Here is an 18,119-nt window from a genome sequence, read left to right on the forward strand (position 1 = left end):
GCATCAATGAAGTATTTTTGTAGCAGTGGTACTACTCTTTTAGAGTCTCTTCAAGGCATGGATGCATTATATTGGTTGTTATCATTGCTTAATCAATCGTCTGGCTACGATGGTTCATACACCTCTATTGGTTAGTAGGCGATCATGGGCTTCATTAGAAGGACAGCTAGCGTAGAAAATCTTGGATGTTGGTACTGTAATACTTTCACACAATTAAAAGTAAGTTGATAGTTCGAAAGTTAGTTGGTCAATTAGTAAGTTAGTAAGGTTACTAACTAAAGACTAACTAAAGTAAAAACTAACTAACATTAATAACTAATTAACTAACAATTTTTTTAAAAAAATGAGTATCGTAACCCAACATTGTTTTTTCGGATTGACAAGGACTGTAGCCACCTGTCACATGGAAGCTACAATGTGAATGAGAGTTATGAGCCATATTAATAATTAGTGTTAATGTATATAGTATGGATGGTCCAAACATACTAGATTTTTGGACAAAACTAGCATATTTTTGATATTGTGGATATTATTTTTTTGTAAATATCCTAAAAAGCTATAGAAACTTCTGGAACAGGGTGTCATGTAAAAAAAACAAGTGATTTTTTCAGCTAGTTTTGGAGATTTAATGCAAAAAAAAGGATTGGCAAAATCGTGTGCATCCCAATCATAATTTACAGGCAACAAATAACAATCCAAATAGGGAGAATAAGAAGGAGTGATCTGAAAGATTTGTAAACAAGTGTCTTGTAGTTTTACCCCCCTTTTGGAGCCAATGGAGCCATTAGATTTGTGATTTGAGCATCAAATTGCATCTTAGAAGTTTCATATTATGTAACGTGCCCGCCCCTCAAATTGCGAGACACATCTTAGTAGCCCATCGAGAGATTAATCTAGAAGATGCCACCTGGCACTCCCAAGAAATGACACGGGGTTTTCCAACTAGGGTCTCTCGAGTCTGCCTCGCAACGGAACTTATCCAGCCATTCCCACTAGGATCGACCTGAAGTCTGGGTTCCTAGCAGTCGATCTTCCTAACAGCCTTCTAGTGATGGTCGACAACCGATCCACTTTGCGTAGATATAACTGGACCAAAGCAAACTCGTACCACACTTGGTTCAAAGAGAATGGGAAATGAGAGGGATGCATCGCTCGACCTCTTTGCCCGTAGGGCATAGTCCCATTCCGATCCCCTAAAACGGTATGAATTAGGTTTTTAACTTACAAGTTCTAAGGTCCTTGTCTATCTAATGTTCGCATCAAATAAATTCCATTGAGGAAAGCTCTCAACTTACCGAGACCACCTATCGTAGGATGGACCCGATGGTCACATCCACCACGCTTCCCTCAGAGGTTGTTTTAGTTATCTAATTACCTACCACATTATGTTTGACATATAAAAGTAGCTTCCTTAATTAATCCGTTAATCATAGGTTCCTTTACGTAATTTAAGGCACAGACATGAAGACAAGATAACAAGATCAAACACTTCCTTAACTTATCTTCAGATTAATGTTTGTCTCCCACCCATACAGGAGAATTAAGTGTCCCTTTCTGCCTCTGCAGAAAAAATCCTTCCGTCTTCCGACAATAAAAACCCGAAGGTTTATCCTACCAAGATGTTGCCTTGTAACTAGTATCAAGGCCTCGAGATCCCATCTCGAGTCACATAGAACACTTGTGTAGGGTCTGGAGGCATTGGGATTTACAGCCAGAGCCCCCTGGCACCCAAGCGTCCTCCTATGCCAAGTAATTTCCATGGAGAGACCTCTTGTGGCGGGTTCGGTCCACATTCCAGACACGGATTCATAACCCCCTTGGTTAGGGTTTGGCAGTTTGCGGGGGTAGCTAGCGCCATCCTTCCTTAATTACCCCTTTAGGAAATCATCCACAGCTGAAGCAACCAGCCTAATAACATTTACTAGGGAACACATCCCTTTTGTTCCCATGGCAACTTATCCTTACAGTTCCCACCATGAAAATATAATCACTTGGATATTCATCCAAAACCACAACCATTCCTTATCCTTTAGGGAATCAACCAAAGATGAAACAACCAACCTAACATCATTTACTTAGAAAAAATGTCCTTTTCCATATCAGCAAAATAACTTGCTCAATCCATCATTTTTCCACAACTTACTCCCTCACATAAACTTATAACATGGCTTCCAAAAATAAACTAGGCATTCCAAAGACAGAAACCAAGCAATTGAGGTAACCACCACTGTACTCTTCCCAAGATACAGTTTATTCTCTTTACTTACATCTAGAATATTATTTCAAGCATCCAAAGGCTATCATCCAAGTATTGGAACCAAAAGCCATTGTATTCCTTTTGAGAATACCGCTTACTCCTCCTTGAGACGCACCATAAGAGTCTATGATGAGTGAACACTCTTGTTTACTCTCCCCCTTGGGAACTTACCTCCCTTGGTAGGTATTCAGGTTAGATTTCTCTAGGACTTAGAGGCTTTGTCTCCACTCAACTTGTCAATGCAAGACAAGTTTGTATTTTTCCCATAATATATTGTAGCTACCCATACGATAATTCAATTGTCCTTGTTTTGGATTGGAAGTAGTGCCTCCTCTCATGGTCTAGGGTCTTGACAAGTTTATTTACCTATGCACCTCACAAGGTGAAGCCTAGCTAGATCGAGTACCTTGGTATTCCATACTTAGCAACCTTTAACATACACTAGCTAGGAGGTAGATTTATTTCATGACTTGGCTCCCTAGGTACGATTTTCAATGATGCATGGCAGTTTCTCTAAGCTTCTTGTTACGAATTGCAACAGTTTCCATCAACGTTTATTCCTTTGTTGCAAGAAGAGACATCACTCTACTTTTGAGAATTAACGAGGACATTAGGTCCCAATACCTTTCTCTACAAGATTATTGGTGTTTAACTTAACACAATTTAAGATTAAACTATATGCAATGTGAGGTAATGAAACGTTCCCTTCATTTTAGTTTTATCTAAATGTTGTGATTCCAACATATCTCCTTTGAATGCAAGACATCCACAATACTTCCGTGATTACCTCGTGAGTAAAACATAATATTTTATGTGTGCGAAAAACCATGAAAAATCCATCATAATTTTATAAAAGAACCTGGTTTAGTGCCATGGGACTGGGATATTAATTCCCGCTTGAGCTTCTGTCGGCTGTCGTAGCTCCCGCATCTCTCATGATTCTCAAGCTTCTTCTCTTCATCTCCTTCTCTCTCTCTCTTTTCTTCTTCTCTTCTTCTCTTCTTTTCCTTCTCTCTCTTCTCTCCCTCTTCTCTCTATTCTCTCATCTTCTCCTTCTTCTTCTTCTTCTTCCTCTCTTCTTCTTCTTCTCTCGCTCTTCTCTCTCTCTCTCTTATTCTCCTTCTTCTTCTTCTTCTTCTTCTTCTTCTTCTTCTTCTTCTTCTTCTTCTTCTTCTCCTTCTCTCTCTTCTCTCTCTCTTCTCTCTCTCTCTCTCTCTCTCTCTCTCTCTCTCTCGCTCTCTCTCTTCTTCTCCTTCTTTTTCTTCTTCTTTGTCTTCTCTTCTTCTCCTTCTCTCTCTTCTCTCCTTCTCTTCCTCTTCTTCTTCCCCTTCTCCTCCTGCTTCTTCTCCTTCTCCTTCTCACTCTCCCTCTTCTTCTTCCTCTTCTCCTCTTCTCGACCAGGGGGGCAGCGCCTACTCACGACGGAGGGGGGAGCTTGCTGACATCACGGCCAGGGGGAGGCGGTGCCTACTCACAACAGAGGGGGGGAAGCTTGTTGACTATCCTCGGGGCGCCCTATTCCTCAGCCCACAAGGGGCTTTATAGAGGGGGGCAGGGAGGAGGTGGTATGGGGGGAAGAGACGCCACCCTCCATCTAGGGGGCTGTATGCCCCCTCTTGTTACTTACTCTCTCTCTCTCCCCACCATGCACACGGCAGGGGGAGAGAGAGGGAGAGTTTAAAAAATTGCATTAAATAAAATTTAAGGGGGGATTCTCATGGGGGGAGGCACGGGGGAAGCATGGGGGGGGAACATTACAGATTATTACTAATTTTTCCAAGATCCCCTCCATAAAGAACTCTTCTTCTTAGTCACAACCCTTCTTCTCTAATTTAGCTATAAATAAGAGGCATGGGGAGAAGTTTAGAGAAGCACAAGGAGACTCCGAGAGGCTACAAGAGGAAGGTAGAGAGAGGGAGGTAGAAGGATATCCCTCCAAGAGGCTACGATATGGAGCTAGAGAGAGAGAGAGAGAGGAGTTACTTTGAGAGGCTGGGAAGGAGAGAGTTAGCTCAACCCCCCTATCTCGGTCTTCGACTAAGCCATCTTCTCTTACGCTCTCCCATCCCAAATTCATTCCTCCTTCTTTATCTCTCAAATCCACTTGTGAATGATAGCTCCAAAGTGATGAGGTGGAAAGACCATGAGAACAGATATTGCCAAAGATACAGGAGTGCTCGAGGTTGCTGGAGTTACCACTACCAATGCAACATAGGGTGTGGCGAAGGCAAGTGCGAGCAAATATAAAATTTCCAATGTCATCATGCCAAACTAGGTTATTCACTACTAGGCTATTATTTCACCACATAAAATAATAAGGTTTATGCCAAATTTCTACAAAAAAAATAAATGTTAGCATTTTCATCAAATGGTACAAGAGCTACTTATTAGATTGCATGGACAACATCCATATAAGAATTAATTACATAAAATATTAGCTTCTATATTTTACACTTACATGAATTAATATTTTCATCTAGAAAGCATACTAGTACATGCATAAACAATTAATCCCAAGGATTTGTAGTTAGATTAATTGAGACTCTAAATCCTAGAATCATGATGGAAATAGTTACAAGAGGTTATTGCACATATGACTTTATGTGCACTCGAGATTAGTAAAATAACTCGATATAATTATTGTCAAATGTGACAATGTTAAGTGTTGACTAATGCTTAAAAAGTGAAATTCTATTTAAAGGATTTATAAGTCATCTCATTAAGTTATTGGCACAATATATTTCTTGAAGGAATTTCACTTATATTGGGTAAGATAGCCTAAATGGGAAATCCATGCCGTGCTTAACATGTTGTAAGAGATGTATTCAACACTTCTTTATGGGGAGGAAAATGCTCATTAGAATGTAAGGTTACCTTAGGTAAAGGTCTACCTTGGCTATGGAAGCTGTGAATTGCACGATGGTGTGATTGTCATTGTTTGAAAGGATTGTTTGTGTTTACTAGAATCTATATCTCTAATTAAAAAACATTGACAAACAAGATAAAAGGAAAGATCATGCTAGGGTTACCCCAAGCTAGTAGCGAGACCCTACTCAAGGGGGTCATGGTTATCGCTTTGAGAGGCTTAGATCGGCTTTGTAGCAAAAAGTCTATCCGTAGGGATAGCCTCGGGCAGTAGGAGATGTGAGTGCTAGTGGGGGCTATGGGCATAAACTCCACATTACTCCTAGAATTTGACAAGCCCCTTTGTGACCTAGGATGGGATCTTGGAACCCTAAATACTAGTTACAAGGGTGAAATCTTGGTGGGTAGAATACCCTCGTGGAATTTTGTATATCTTGCGTAGGGTCCGAAAGATGAAAATAAACTTTCATTATAATAAATAAATTTATTTTTTTTCAAGGATTGTTTGAATTGTATGCGTGTCTGTGAGATAAATTACGTGAAGGAACCTGTGATTTAACAGACATTAAGGAAGCTAGTTATATATATTCCAATAAATGAGTTGTAGGTAATTAAAAAACTAAGCATGATTCTGTCATCAAAGGAAAGTGGGTAGGCATAACTCCCGACGGGTCCGTCCAATGGTAGGGTGGTCCTAGTTGGCTAGGAGCTTTTCCAAATGTGTGATAGAAATAGGAAGATGATAAATTAACTAACTAGTCATTAGGTAGAACCAACTTGGATTGTTTTAGGGAGCCAAAATGGGATTTTTCCTTATGGGCAAGAGGGTTGACCTACCGCACTCCCCTATGTCTCCCATTCTCTTTGAACCAAGTGCAATGGCAAGTCTGCTTCAGATCCAGTAATCATGTAGAAGTGAGAACTCAAAATTATTGATGTTACTTGGCTGTTAGGAGACCCGTTTGATTTTAGGAACCCAAAAATTTAGGTCGATCCTAGTGGGTTTGGCAAAGAATCTTCCATTGCAATGTAGACTCAGTGGGGTCTAAGTGACAAACCCCATGATGTTCCAAGGGAGCACGGAGTGGCGTCATTTGGAAAATCTACCAATGGACTAGAAAAGGTGCACCTTGGAATGAGCTTGGCAAACACCTCACAATTGGTATCAGAGTGCACATTAGTATAGAATACTACGTAAGCTTAAGAAAAATATTTTTTTCTAATAATATAGCATAGGACATGTTTTATTCTCTTTGTTAATGTATGTTTTTGAATTATGGCAGAATAAGGAATCTTGAAAAAGACTCTTGATCTTCCGAGTAATGTTTATGTTAGCTATGCATTTATCTAGTTTTTCGTAGAAAATTTAGATTATGCGGGTACGAGATCAGTTGTATAATCCCTCACCTCTATATCGTGAAAGATGGTGGATGATTAGTTGAGGATACGGCTATATTGATGCAAGACATCTAACTTAGCTTCAAAATAATCTGAAAAGGATAAAATGGATGGAATATCTTACAGAGATCTATCTATTTTATGAGGCCAGTGTAAACTCAGCCCTGTATACTAGAGGCAAAAAGATCAAACTAAACAAGTATATCTATAAGGAAGTTAGAAGATCCTTCCAGCACCAACAGAGGAAAAGTTGTAGGTTGCTCTAGCTGCCGCAGCTATGAAAAGGATGGATTTCCTAAACTCCCTCAAAAATATAGATACCTAAATATCTACTCTCCAAATCTGAGTTACTTCATAAAGGATGTATTAGAGTGTCATGCTTAGATTGTAGTAGGGAATCCTTTTCTGAAAAAAATAAGATGAGCCTATGAGCTATCTAAATAATGTATTTCTTTCCAATTGATTACCTTATACATCAATTGTAATAAAAATTGATTGATACTTTATCAATTAGAGAAATAATGGAACCTTATTTTCCCTTGAAACCTTTGAAAATTGTAGTTTAACTTTAGCAATGGGAAATGAGTTTTAATTGAAATTGTTTCAATAAACTAAGTGAGAAATAATTTGAGTATTGAACTCTAATATTAACACTTTATAAATTTCTTAAAATTTAACTTGAAAATTGTTGATAATTTCCCAAAATTTCGCACCCACAATAACTCCCAATGAAGCCTAAGAGAAAATAAATCTTTTGAAGCAAGTCAAACCTCCAAAATTTGACAGAAAATGCAAGAATGTGGAAGCCGATGCAAAAATTTGGATCAAATCCATGGAAGAATATTTTACTACTGTTGGAACTATCCTAGCCAACCAAGCTATGATAACTAAGCTAAAATTAATTGGCGAAGCTCAACTATGGTGGAAGCAGTGGTGCCGAGATCCAGGTGTCTCTAAAAATACAATTACTTGGGATTTTATGAAAGAAGCTGTAAGAGGAAGATATTTACCTCCAGCTTATTGTACCCAGAAGATGAATGAGTTCTTTAATCTGAAGCAAATGGGACTGACCCTAGAAGCGTATTACTCCAAGTTTGTTTCACTTCTTAAGTATGCACCCTCCATGGATACTGCTCAACAAGTGTCCAAGTTCTGCAACAATGGGATAAATTATTCTTTGAACACTCGTTTGGAATCAATCTGCCAAATAGACCTCCAATATGCTTTGATTTGAGTTGCTCTTATTATGTGGAAAGTACAATCAAAGCCTAAAAATAATAAGTTCTGGAGCTACAATAAGCATAGCAAAGGAGGATTCAAAGGTTAAGAAAAAAGAACCCAAGGCCAATTTTAGCAAGGTCAGAAGAAAAAGAAAAAATCCAATGCAATTGAAAATTTTGTTCCTACCTAGGAAAACGTGGATGGTCTTAGGTTCTTTCAATGTAATTAGCCAAGATATTTGAAGATAGATTGTCCAAAGCTGGGTGGAAACCATTGCCAAGGCTAATTTCGAGGTCAAGGCAGAGATGCCCAAGCTGTGGTCAAGTAGCTATGGAAAGAGGAAGAACATCAAATATTACCCTTAAAGAGATTAGTAGGGAGGAAGACCCTACTATGGAAGGAGATATTGAAAAAGAAATTGTTCATCTTGCATTCCACAATAAGGGTCCAAATCGTCAATATTTGGTAATACAAACACCAGTTAGTCATCGAGGTAAATCATTTAAAGTTTTAATTTACTGTGGAAGTACACACTCATTTATTTTTCCCAAGTGTGCTAAAAAGTTAGGAATATGTACAGTAAATGCATCAAAACTGCTTGTGGCATTAGCAAATGGAAAGGAAGTACCTTCTACACAGCAAATTGCCAAGGTAGAATTTAACCTAGGAGGAAACCTTTCAAGTATGAGGTTCAGAGTAATGAGCTTAGGAGCTTATGAATGTTTACTAGGAATGGATTTGCTTATTCCTAATTATGTTCACATCCATTGTGGAAAAGCTCAAGTTACATTTCAGGATTTGAGTTGTGAAATAGCAACTACACAAGGTAAAACATGGAAACCTAAAGTTCAATTAGCAAAAACTTCTCCTATTGTGGAAGGCTTGAAGAAGGGATTGCATGTTTATCTGATCAAGCTTAACGAGGTAAATCAAGATGGTCAGACAGAAGAAGAACCATCTTGGTTAAAAGAATATGCCAATGTATTTCCTAAAGAAGAGCTAACTGAGTTACCATTAGGGCCAAAAACACTTCAAAAAAGGCAGTTCTAAGAAAATGATTAAGCTGCTAATTAGTTGAGATTTTGGAAGAGTGAAAATGTCAAATTTGGTTGCTCATATGTGATTAATGAGAGAATATTGAATTCATTAAAGAGCTCAGCCATTAATTGTCCCTCATCTTGAATTTATGTCAGGGTCACCTTTTCGGTCGTTTTTTGTCTTGGAACTTGGGAGAATTTGTATTTTCTAGAATTTTCCACGTATATTGCGGTTTTTCTACTCCTGTGTCTTCTTTTCACATGCTCTTTCTCCATTTCTCTTTCGCCATTCTCTTCTTTGTGCTCACTTTCTTATCACTGTGATCGTTGATCTGCTAAAATGTTTAGCAATACCTCTACAAGTAATACAGATGTGAGCACATGCATGCACAAACTTACCATCCAACTAGATCTAATTTATTCATCTCAGAGAAGTATACATCTTCAAATACTAACGGATGAGATGGAGGCCAACAGGTTGCGAACTCAAGGAAGGAAACATATAGATTTATGGGTGGATGGAAATATTTATCCCAAGGATCCTTCGACAGGTAAACCTCCTAATTTATTTAATATTCATGACTTTGTGAGATATGTGGAGGAAGGTTATAATGGGATGCTTGGTTGTTGTAAAATGGTATACTCTGCATCTTACACATACGTAGCTCAGATGAATGAAATGAGAAAAGCATTATTTATTGCACAGACAAGCATTTCTGAGCTTACAAATAAGATTGACGTTTTTGAAAATGCTAATAAGTCATTACAAGACAAGCTAGCACAGTTAAAGAAAACTCCAATAGGATTTAGAGAGAGAAAGAAACCACTAAAAAATATAGCTAGCTTGTGTGAGAGAGTAAAGAAAAGAAGATTGAATCTTGAAAATAAATATGTCTCTAACATGTCAGGTATTAATATTCGAGAGAGTGAGGAGAGAATCAGTCTTTTAAAAGAGAACATGAATAAGAATGATATTTTGAGGATTCTTAGATCACCTCAGAATATGTATTTGAGAGGTTCAATGTAATGTGCCCGCCTATTGGGTTGTCCAAGCACGTTTTACCAGTTTATTGAGAGATAAATCTAAGTGTTGCTGCTCGGCACTCCCATGGAATGTTTCGGGGTTTGTCACCTAGGGTTTTCCAAATCTGCCTCGCAACACAGAACGTTTGCGGCCGAACCCACTAGGATCGACCTGAAATCTGGGCTCCTAGTGACAAGGTCTCCTCATAGCATTCTAGCATTGAGTCCTAGACATCCTACTTTATGCAGAGATACCCAAGACGAAGTTGACCCATACCACACTTGGTTCAAAGAGAATGGGAAACGAGAGGGATGCACTGCTTGACCTCTCTACCCATAGGGCATAGTCCCATTCTGTTCCCCTAAAACGGCATGAATCGGGGTTCTATCCTAACAATTTCTAAGATCAAAGATGGTAAAACCTTGTGAGATACCTCGCAGTTCTCTGGGACCACTTTGTCGTAGGATAGACCCATTGGGGGTTCTACCCATCCGCTTTCCTCAATAGGTGTTCTTTAGTTATCTAATTAGGTCCTATCACATGTATGTGCGACATTTAAAATCAGCTTCCTTAATTAAGCCTTTTAGGGAACGGGGCTTGTTCACGTCATTTACATCACATACACGAATACAGAGCAAGCAATCTATTGACAAACAAGTTCCTTAACTTATCTTCAAGTTAATCTTTGTCTCCTACCCATACATGAAAAATTATGTATCACTTCTGTCCAACAGAAGTAACTGGTCCAAATTACATGGCACTACAAACTCTATCCTTTATCTAGAATAGGATCTCCCAATATGCCTAGACATTAGGGGCCATGGAGATCTTCAACTCCATTCTGGACCTAGCAAGGGGTGTCCAGAGCTCCACTTGACCCACAAGCTGTCTAGGAGTGAAACATCATTCCCGTGGTTGGCCTTTCCACCACTCAACCTTCGGCCCATTAATCGAGCAGTGCCCTCTTTGGGTTAATCCGCGGTGCGATCATGGAGGTGATCCACCCACACAAAATATCCTTCCTTAGTTAAATCCTTTAAGAATCCAGCACAAACAAGGCATTCAACCCTAATATCATTTTCCAAGAAAGCATTCCTTTTTCCCCATGGCAACTTGTCATCACAGATTCTTGCCATACATTTACCATAAATCACAAGCACTTGGAATAATCATCCAAACAACAAACCAACAACCAGTTGAATGGAAAAGCATTTTGGATGTTGTTCGATCAACTAACAAAAAACCAATTGTATTCTTCCCAAACAATACAAGAATAGTCACGATAACATTTCCATCGCATATTTGCTCTCCCCCTTGGGATCAAAGAACAATTCTATGTAAAATTTATTTAACAATCCGTTCCTTCGGCTTAAGACATATGTTAAGGGTTCAAACACTGTACACAATGTAAGTTCTATAGGTCACTTACATTGGTCGATAACCCAACCCTGAATTGGATTGGTGAAGCCGTAGTTATCTGTCGGATCTCAAGACATCTTAGTTTAATCCTTATGATTAATTTATTGTATTAGCTCTTAGTCAAGCCATGAGGCAAATAAGAAATTACTCTTATATATCAAACATGTTATAGGCATAATGTGTAAATACTTGATAAGATAAGTGCGAGATGGTCTCAATTAACTAGACTTCAATAAGCCTTGCATAGGGCTAGAATCTAGACTTCTTAATATTTGGGCTCTTAGGCTAAGCACTTTTAAACTATTTAAACTTTAAACTAGTATTTTATATTCATGATTCTTAATGTCATATTCTTTTAGCAATTATGTTATTTGTAACCCTTGACTATGCTTTAACCTAGCACTTGTATGCACAATCTTTTAATGTCTTTCTTTTTATGATTATGCCATTCATAACCCCTAATTGATTCTTCCTTGTAATTGCTCTATCAATGAATAAGCCATATGCAACTAGATGCAGCTAAATTCCCTTGATACATGCGCTTTGCAAGCTCCATCTTTCAAATATGTGAGATGAAATTTATCATTTTGATAACCTATACTCATACATCATAGTATGAGGTCTAATATATCTCATATGAGAATCAAAGCAAGCATCTATCAATTTCGAAATACATTACTTACGATTGGTACCACAGTTGGATAGACAGTGATGCCTTTGCCTGAAGCTTTGTTGCTAGTTGTGGGATTGTCAATCGCTCGTGACATCGTTTTCTTGGGGCCCATAGATTTGAGAAATAAAGAAGATGTAATAGATTGGAGATAGGAGAGCGTCAGAGAGGATGGCTTAGTCGAAGACCAAGATAGGGGAGAATTGAGCTAACTCTCTCCCTCGTAGCCTCTCGTGATAAATCCTCTCTCTCTCTCTCTCTCTCTCTCTCTCTCTCTCTCTTTCAAGCCTCTTCTTGCAATCTCTTGGAGGGGTGTTCCTCTACCTCTCTCTCTTGCAGCCTCTCGGGGTCTCTTGTCCCTCCTTATACCTCACCATGCCTCATATTTATAGTAAATTAGAGAAGAAGGTTGTGGCTGAGAAGAGGAGCCCTTTGTGGAGGGGATCTTGGAAAAATCAGTGATCTGGTGCTCAAATCATAATTTTGATGGTTCCATTGGCTTTGAAACGGGGATAAGACCCCAAGATACTTGATTAGAAATCTTTTAGATCACTTTTTTTTTCTTCTTGTTCGAAGTGTTGTTCACTGCTTGTAGACTGCAATCGCAACACGCAGATTTCCCAAATCCCTCATTTTTGTATTAAATTTCCAAAACTAACTGAAAAATCACTTGATTTTTTCTCATGACATCTAGTTCTAGAAATTTTCATATCTCTTTAGGATATTTACAAAAAGTAATATCCAAAATATCTAAAATATGCTAGTTTTTGCTCAAAAATCTAATATTTTTGGACCATCCATACTGTACACATTAATACTAGTGATTAGTATGGCTCATAACCCTCGTTCATGTTGTAACTTCCATAAAGGGTGGCGATGGTCCTTGTCAATCCAAGAAAAATGTTGGATTTACGACTCTCCTTTTTTTTAAATATATATTTTTAATTGAATAAAAATTGTTGGTTATTAGTGTTGGTTTTTACCTTAGTTAGTCTTTAGTTAGTAAACTTACTAACTTATTAATTGAATAACTAACTTTCGAACTAACCAACCAATTTTTAATTGCATGGAAATATTACACCCAACTCTCAAAGAATTGGTGAAGGACTTAAAGGACACAATAAGACCAAATGAAATTGTAGAGATATGTGATACTGTGGGCATTAGTCGAAAAAGTTATGGGCCTATCTCAAGATTATGGTTTAAAAATCTAAAATATAATAGATTAACTGCATTTGGGTTACCTCGAGCCCTTAGAGTATCGGTTGCAAGGGCTGCCATGACTCATAAGATTACACAAGTTTTTAGGGAATACATTCATATTGAAGCATCTATGCCATATTAAAAGACAAAAAGAAAATCTAGTTTTGAATATAATACATTTAACAATATATGGGTTGATTTAAGAAAAGTGCAGATTGCAATGGTTCCCATGTATAGACTCACATTAGAGGAATGTCACGGTGTTTTGAAGTTTTCCCTGAAGTTAGACGAAGCATAGATTCCAAAAGGACAAAAGATGGAAAGAGTCATCATTTGCAACATGAATAGGGTATTGGAATATAGCAATGGTGGGGATCAAGCACCAATGCATAAGTTTTAGTCTGAGATGGAGATTTGGTGGGTTGGTGCAACTCAGGTACCAATTGAGAATCATCAAATACTGAAATGGTTGTTTACTCACACAGGTATTCCAAACATTATTGTTTCAAAGTGAAGGATAAATGTTGGTTGTTGATGGGGTTGGTAATTTTAATGTGGAATGGCACATGAGCGCTGACATGAAAACTATCAAATGTATGCTTGGAATATGTAATGGGGCAAATGTAAAATATCCTTGTATTTATTTTATGGAAAGTGTTGGGTCTAAATATTGGAGCAACTTGCACCTTGTAAGAAAAGCCCCAACTAGAGACTCTATAGATCTCAATAAAAATAAAAACAAGAAAATTATATGGAATCCTATTCTTTCAATTCCTCTTACAAATGTTCATATATGTACTTTGCATGCAGAGATTAGAATTATTGATAAACTTCTTAGGTTGCATCTTGACTATGCATACTCAATTAAGCCTTTGTCTTTATCGGATGAGTGTGTTGGCAAATGTGAGGCATTACTCTCCAAAATGGGTTTTCATGGAGGTCAAGTTCACTAAAGAAAGATCCAACACTTTCAAGGAAAACAAGAGATGTCTTGGCTGATGTCTCAATGGGAGGCTCAAAAGCTAGATGGTTTTTTAGGAAACCACACACAAAAATAGGTGAGCATTACTTGGGAGCATAGGAGAGAACTATGTGGGATAGTGAAAAACATTGCAAGTACACCATGACTTACATTTCTAAGGATGGAGGTTTGGAGACACCTCGATGTCTTCCTAAAGCTCCTCAAGCAAAAAACGAAAACCTACATGTATCCAGAAGAGTTTAAATGTTTGATTACAAATCTTGTTCAAGCAATAAAGGAGGCATGGGGAGAAAAAGATATCACATTTTATTTAGTAAGAGAGAAGATTTAATCCAAGATTTCTTCGATAAAATTTCCATTGGCATAAAATGATTGTTACTCTTATGAATTTGCAACATATCCTTCATATCCATGGGCCTTACTTTGTGGAGGAGCAAAGCCCCCTAGCAATTTATAGCAGCCAAGGCATGGAAAATTTTCACTTTCAAGCACGTACAAGTTTTTTTCAAAGCACAAGACATGGAGGAGGAGTTACAGAAAGAAATGCTCTTGAGGAGCCATTCAATTGGTTTTTTCGACGATAGTTTCAAAGAATGAATACTTCAACTTGAGAATTCATAGTATTTTTCAGGAAAGAAAGTACAAAGCTAGCTCTCAGGAGCCTTTACATCATCCTCCCCCTTTGGGATATTTCCTCTATAATGCATGAATTTTTTTCTCTTGTAGCCAACTATTGATTTTATATCAGTTCAATTTGTTACCAAAGCATAATATGAGAGGGCCAGAAAGTATTCTACTCTAGAAATAGAGAAACCATGACCATAACAAAAATCCTGACTGCCACAATCTTCTCCAAAAACATCACCTTGTGTGCATTGTACTGTAACCCAGAGAAACCAAGTAGCCTTGTAAGTGCCTTGATACATAGTGTAGGCCATGTTGCTTCCTATGAGAAGATGTTATGAAATACCAAGAAAACATATGGATCAATCCTTGCTAAGTAATGGTCAAGTGCAACATCTTTTAGTGAACTAATACCAACTCTTGTCCCTTTACCCCATCCTAAGAAGTTATCGAAATCTTCAATCTCCAACTGTAAAAAAAGATAAATATCAAATGAATGTTGAAATCAAACATATTAATGTATATCTTACAGAATTCGAGATTATAGTAAATTGATTCTCAACATTCTCTAGTGTAGTTGGATTCCATATGTTAATTGATGATTGTGCCTCATTGGTATCTTCCAATTCTTTGAAATATTGCGACTCTTCTCTTCCAAAATTGGAAATTCCAAGTCGGTCTTGAAGGCTGTGGAACTCCTCTTCAATAATCCCATACTCTTTCTCAGCATTCTTTGCCTTATGAAAACAAAGATAAAGGGCATCCCCTGCTTCAATAAACTTGTCATTCATAATATCGGTGTTAAGTTTAAGTAACTCTTATTTCGATTCAATTTTAATGTCAATAATGCCATTTGTAGCATCAGAAGCCTCTACAATGATCGCTAAACAATAATCCTCTCTAAGATTAAAGAGCCTTTAGATGTCTGCTAGCAGTATGTATTCCTTGTCCTTGGTAGGAAAAGTTGGAAGTGAAGCAATATTATAAAAAGAAGAGTCACATACACGATCTGCATTTGCATGGTTTTCTTTAATAATGGTCTCAACTTTGAATTGGGCAACATCTAGTTTGCCAACAATATATGCGTCTTGCTCAGTTTCCAAACATTCCTCTACATTGTTGTCATTTGCTACCTCGTCCAAAAGGTAAGAGCTGGAACATTTTGGACCCTCTAATTGTTGCTCATAAAATTTGTGAGGATGAAACATTGCGTCTTCATAATCGAGATGCATGGCTACGACAAAAAATTAAATGCATGTGTGATCGTTGTCGAGGGTGTATTTTTCGAGCACGTCGAATTGCAATGTCATACCTCAGCTTGTATGGAGAATGGGACCGAGAAAAATCACCAGTATTCATTGTTTTTTTTTTTACCACTAAGATTGCTAGTCTATGTTACGGGAATTATATATCAACGTACATGAAACTCCCTTTTGTGGTTGAGCAGGATGCGGTGCCACATCCTCAGATGCTCCCTCCTGGGCGTCGAGAGGTTGCAAAACATCGACGCGAGGAGGTAGAGTCTTCAAGAAGAGTAGAGACTAACGACCATGATAGTAGCCCTCATGAAATTCCCCATCAAGTCGTAGAGGATGAGATTTTGGACAACATGGTACACCATCTATTTTCGCAGCCGGTTCAGGGAGAAGGTCACTCTACGAAGCTAGATGATCTACTATATGTAGCATCATCTACTCCATTGTATGAAGGCTGTATGTACTCCGTTCTTCATGTGTCCCTTGAGATACTTAGCTTGCAAACAATTTATGGATGGAGTAATGTCAGTTTGGATGCGTTATTGAAGTAGGTATCAATTTAGTTTGGCTTATGAATCATAATATTAATTGTTCTATTTTGAAATCAGACAGAAATATATATTGGTGGTTTTTTAACTCACTTTTAAAAATATATGTAGGTTATTATCACAAATGCTTCCAAAAGGAAACAAATTGCCAACTAAGAGAGAGCAAGCAAGACATTACTTAACATCTCTAGGAGGCCTCAATTATGGGATTCATGAGTTCGCACGAGAGTGTCCTGTTTGTGGCAAATCAAGATACGAAGTGGAGATGAAGTCAATGGATGTGCCTCGTAAGGTTTTGCGACATTTTTCGATTGTTCCACGTATAAAATTTTCGATTGTTCCACGTATAAAATTTTTCGATCGTAAGGTTTTTTAAGTCAATGGTTCATCTCAAATTGTTCAAGTGTAAGTCCATTGGAAAGCTCATGTCATGGCATGCTAGTCATCGTTCAAGTGATTGAAAATGGAGGATCCCTGCAGACACACCGGCATGGCAACATATAGATAATTTGTGGACCGTTTTCAAAGAAGAGCCAAGAAATTTGAGATTTGGTTTAGGTATGGATGGAATCAATCCATTTGGCATCAAAAGCACATCATACAGTGTATGGCCAGTGGTATTGGTGAACTATAATATTCCTCCATCCATGGCAATTAAAAAGGGACATATAATGTTGTCCCTTTTGATTCCTGGAAAGTACAAGGTAAAAAACATGGACATTTACTTAGAGCCTTTGATTGAAGAGTTAGAAATGTTATGGGAAGGTATTGAGGTGCAAGATACAAGTGCATCTGCATCCTCTAGAGATTTCACATTGAAGGCCATGTTGTTGTGGACCATGTTCAGGTACATGTATATAACTCTATATTTGAAATTCAAGACTTGAATCAATTGCATTTTATTAATTCACTTGTTTTTTCAGGTTTAACCACGTCAGGATATCATGCATGTCCTATTTGTGGCCCCTCTCTAGTTTCCTCTAGGCCGGCACGTTTAAAGAAGGTTATCTACGACAATCATCATCGATTTCTTCCTATTGACCATCCCAAATATGTTCTCCCTACTAATGAATGACTCCACAATCTCTAACCATTTGAGATTGGAAGGAGAGATGGATTAATGCTGACAGCCACCCTCCATTGGTAAGAAGTGCATTTCTCTCCATTGACTTTAAAGTATTTAGCATGATGAATTGTTTACATAATATATTGTTTGTTTGTTAGGTTCTCTATATTTTTTCATCTTCCGTACTGGACTGAACTCAAGATCAATCGCATGTTGGACCCCATGCACATATTCAAAAATGTTGTATCTACATTATGGGATCACTTGATAGGGGCTCGTGATTCAGTTAATGTAAGGGAGGATATACGTAACATTGGTCGCATGAGACGAGCCTGGCCACGTATTGGACCCAGAGGAAAGATTGAGCTACCCCATGCACCTTGGATGTTTTCAAAGAACGAGGAAAAAATAGTGAAGGAACAAATATATAGCTTTCGAACACCCACAGGATGTATGAGATGTCTCAAGGGAGCCTTCATAAAGAAAAACAAAAGAGATGTGGAGCAACTATCTGGTTTGAAGTCCCACGATTGGCACAAAATGATTTAA

This window comes from Lygodium microphyllum, chromosome 18 (genome assembly GCF_053477565.2).
Source record: "Lygodium microphyllum isolate KBCC chromosome 18, Lygodium_microphyllum_v1.1.10, whole genome shotgun sequence".
NCBI classification, from domain to species: Eukaryota; Viridiplantae; Streptophyta; class Polypodiopsida; order Schizaeales; family Lygodiaceae; genus Lygodium; species Lygodium microphyllum.